The following is a 4,841-nucleotide window of genomic DNA, read 5'->3' as shown; positions in this document are numbered from 1 at the left end:
ATGTCTATAAGATAGTTAATCAATAATTGTGGTTTCTGATAAATGTAAACTATCTCTCCTTTCATTTCTTTGTCTTCATATGTTATTTTTCTCACAACAACATCATAAGTCAGTATTTGGCTATGACTCTTTTTGTCCACCCAATTAAAAATCATAGACATATGGCTATCATCTTTTGCCCAACTATCAATATGAATGAACTCACAGTCATTTATAAATTGTTGATCTTCATTGTCAAGAAGATTTGACTTTTGCCTGTAACATAAAATAGTAAAAGTTCAATTAACTTGTACATAAATTAATTTTTCAACATTAATCAAATATACCTTTAAACATCTTACCATGTAAGCTGCATCCTTGAATTTGTTTTCCCCTTGAAGCTTGACAATAACATTGCCAATTGTGTGTCTGAATGAAATGTCACAAATCTCCATAATGGTGATGACGTCACTTCCTTAAATCCCGCCACCACTTTATTAAAAGCTTGATAAGTATAAGGGTCAATATCATAGCAAATTTTTGGAATACTGAAACCATGGGGAATATCTGCAATAACCAGGGCATAATCCCTTTTTGGTATGAGTTTCGCAATGTCTTCACAGTCGCCTTGTATTACTTGATATTGAATAGTGTCTAGCCCATTCCAAATGAAATGATTAAGAGTTGGATCAAGTTCAACATTCTTAATACGTTGCTTTCTCAGTCTTTCAATCTTTATTTTTTCAATAAAAGTCTTGAAACTGTCTGGTGCTCCATTATCTTCTTTCTTCATCTTTTACCAAACAAACAAATGTATGTGTAAGTTTTAAATTAAAAATAGTACACAGATGATTAAAACTGAATGTATAAATCAAGTTACCTTTTTAAATGCAAGATAAAAAGCTTTCAATGTTGATGTAGAACTTGAATCTGGATAGTTGCGTACAACATCATCCCAACTATCTTCATTCAACAATTTAACCATTTGTTCCTGAATTTTCATGTAAACTTTGTGACTGCATAGATAAAGTAAGAAAAAGTTAATATACTGATATGTATAACAAATACTACCAATAACAACATGTTTTAGTTAAAAGATAACTATAATCCTGGAAATAAGTAAAAATAATTCAACAAACTTACTTTTGAAATTCTTCAGACATTTCTTCCAATGATAATTCCCCCGACTTCACACGAGATAATATTGTTTTGACAATTTTTTCATCTTTCACTCCTTGCATCGCCCTCCAAGGTGTGATGGTCATATCGTCTGGAAGTTGCTTCAGTTCAGGTGCTGATTTATTGTTGCTACATATCAATGGCTTAGACTTTCTGACCCTCTGGTTTTTAATGCGAATGTCTTCCCACATGCTAAAAATGTCATCAATCAAATTCCAAATATCTCCAGTTCTAAATGCCAATTGGAAAATGTTATCAACACCTCTGAATAAATCGCTAGATCTGTTGTCTTTTCCATTTTTTGAATTGCCTTTATCTTCAATTTGATAGCCTATTTCCATACAACATTCCTTTCGGAAATCTGTAGTAATATTGATCTTATCCCCACCACATTTTTCTAGGAATTCACTATGAATAAATCTAACCTTTTGGATCAAAGTCATAGACATCGTATATTCATTATCTGAATTATGATCCCATGCCACTAACTTTGCTTCTGTTTCATTTAAACCAGCATAAATGATACATTTCATCATTTCAAAAGGTGGGTTATTAGGATATTCCTCCATCAATTGTCTTTGAGCTTCAACAGAATGGTTTCCCCCAAGCACATAATAATTGTATTCAAAACATGTTGACTTATCAAACGCTTCTTTGTTGGGAACTTGAAGTGGATCAACAAGAAGCACATAACTAACCACATGAGCATATGGATTGTACCTCATCAATGTCTTCAAGTTGTGAACATGCAGATGATGTGGCTTTCTGACTTGATATTGGCATTGTCCTTCACTTGCCTTATAGGTTTGTGTGACATTTAACTGAAATGTACGACCACCATCAACTAAGTTTCTCTTTGTCAAATTCTATCGAATGGCATTTTGTTTTGTTTTGATAATGCCATCACCTAAATCAGCTCCTGGTGTAATGATTTCTCTGCTTTCTTTTGAAGTTTCACTAGGTTCTTGACTGCTAGTAATGACTACTTCAAGATCTTCAACTCTACTTTTTTTCGTCTTAACATTCTCAAGAGATCTATTCTTGGGCATTGTTGCTTTTGGTCTTTTACGACCTTCCACAATTTCAATGTCATCTTCAGTAATGGCAACATATGCTTCATTGTCAATTTCAACTTCATCGTCCCCAAAAGTAACTTGTTTACCCTTGCTAGATTTATCCACCAGAGGCCTTTTTTTCTGATTCTTTGGATGTAGTTTTGTAGCATCATCAATTACTACATTTTCCATGTTTTGCATATCTTCTTCTGACACCGAGTAAAAATGGCTGACAACTTTCATGATATCATGCTCTATGTAATGAATGCCTCCCAACATAATTGAACAGTTTTCAACAAAATTCTGCCAAACAAAATATCATATGTTAATATAATCAAAGTTAAAAAATATAGCGAGACATTTTCAAAACGCAAAATAAAAATACAAATAACAATACTTACCGTGTTTTGTGTCATATCATTTAAGATTTGTTTACACAACTTTGTAGATACCTCTCTCCTGTCATATAATGAATATGATAGTCGGTATTTAATCCTTTCATGTGACTTGGCAGCTTTTGTAAGTACGTAAACAACTTCAGTGTTTGGTACCGAACACATATCTATGACTTTTCCCATCACCTCCAAATTTTCATTATTATTGCGTGTATCAATGTATAGATATATATTCACAGTTGTGCTCTCTCTTTCTTTCACATACCAGGCTCTTGATGGAAATTTCACCTCTTTTGAACTTTTCCAATCTGAGATTAGCTTCTTATCACTTAAAGCAGTTGACATATTTGTAGGTATGAGCTCAGGTGGAGTTCGTTCACCAACGTTTTTTGAAGATACACCTTTAAGACTCCTTGCTCCAGAAATATTCACAGAAATTTTCCTTGATGCCATTTTCCTAAAAAAAAACACATAAATTAGTAAATAAAAAACATACTAACTTAAATTAACAACAAAAATATACCATAAATTTTTTATTTGTATAACCAAAATTGCCCTCCCCCTCCCCCTCCCCGCCCGCCAGCCCACCCCTAGGCCCCCCGCCCGGGCCGCCCTGCCCCCCTCCCCCTCCGGCTGCCCGGGCCGCCCCGGCCCCCCCTCCCCCCGCCCGGGCCCCGCCCCCTGCCCCTCCGGCCCCCTGGGCCGCCCCCACCCCCCCTCTCCCCCTCCCTCCCCCCCAGGCCGCCCCCTCCCACCCCCCACCTCCACCCCCTTCCCCTCCCCCCCCGGTCGGGCCGCCCCGACCCCCCCCGGCCACCCCCGCCCGGGCCGCCCCACCCGCCTCCCCCTCCCTCCCCCTCCCCCTCCCTCCCCCGGCTGGGCCGCCCCCCCCGCCTCGGCCGCCCGCGCCCACCTACCCCCGGCCACCCCCGCCCGGGCCGCCCCGACCCCCTCCCCCTCTCGCCCCCGCCCGGGCCGCCCCCTCCACCCCCGGGCCGCTGCAACCCCCCTCCCCCTCCCCCTCCCTCCCCGCCCGGGTGACCCCTCCCCCCTCCCCCTCCCCCTCCCTCCCCCGCCCAGCCACCACCCTCCCTCCTCTTTGGGAAGCCATGTGTAAGGGTCTCCCATGTGTGGGGATGCCCTAACTAGGTGTAGATGCTACAATGTGGACTTGGTCTCTCATGGAATTTTGGTGGGCAGCGTGAGAGAAGAGCAAGTGTGGACGTGAGTGGGAACTTATGGTCTGCTGGAAGATAGCATGATAGTGTCCAAGTTGGATCCCGGTGAGCAACACCTATATGGACATAGGTAGTTGCAAGAGAGGCAATTATTGAGCTCAATGGTTTCATCAACTAGGAGAAGTTTATGGATCCCGAGACTTGTGTGTGGAGAATGAATTCTAGAACAGATGATGGGCAGTCCTCCTAGCCCATATTCATTATAGGATATGAAAATATTGTAGTGATAGGTAGCATCCTTCTGAGCCCTATGTTGGTCTTCATCAGTGCAGCACAGGAAGACCATGTGTTATACACATTTTTGTGCCTTACAACTCCAGGCATGAAATGTCCATAAACCAAGGGCTCCTAAGTCCCTAAAAGTGTTGTTCTAACCCCTAAAGGAACAAGGTCAACAAATTACAACTTCTCCTAGAAGTTCTCCACCAGAAACTGCTCAGAATAAGTCAAAACATGATCATTTCAGTTGCTCCAATGGCTAGGTGCGTTGCATTGCACGAAGGATACAATTTATCCAGGCCAAACCGTCATTTTTAAAATACCCATTTTTAGGCTGAAGGAAACAATTGATCCAGGCCACAAATTCACTTGGAATCCAGCACAAGTTGGCCAAAATCCAGGGTTGAGTTTGGGCAAATTTTTTTATTCTTTAAGCCTACCACATGGGAAAATCAACGCAAAACTTTGACTGCTTCTATCTCTTTCATTCGGACTCAGATTGGAGCGTCATTTGCATCATTGGAATCAAGGCAACAAGCACTTTGATATGATGTCAAGATAATTGCCTTTCTACAAGTTTGATTTTTGAGCCTTTTTCATGTGTCCTGAGATCCACTTGGATCATTATATGTTGGTTATGAATGAGATTTATGACAGTTAAAATGTATGAATCCCATCATGTTTGGTTAAGCATTGAATGTACAATGAATATTTGACTTAATAGATGGTAATGTAGTTATTGTAATGACACATCAATGCTTCTTAGTGACTCTGTT

The sequence above is a fragment of the Pinus tabuliformis genome, chromosome 4_1 (assembly GCF_031772625.1).
Source record: "Pinus tabuliformis cultivar Carrire ecotype Pingquan chromosome 4_1, CPIR1, whole genome shotgun sequence".
Taxonomy (NCBI): Eukaryota; Viridiplantae; Streptophyta; class Pinopsida; order Pinales; family Pinaceae; genus Pinus; species Pinus tabuliformis.
The sequence above is the reverse complement of the archived record's forward strand: the minus strand, read 5'-3'. Positions refer to the sequence as shown.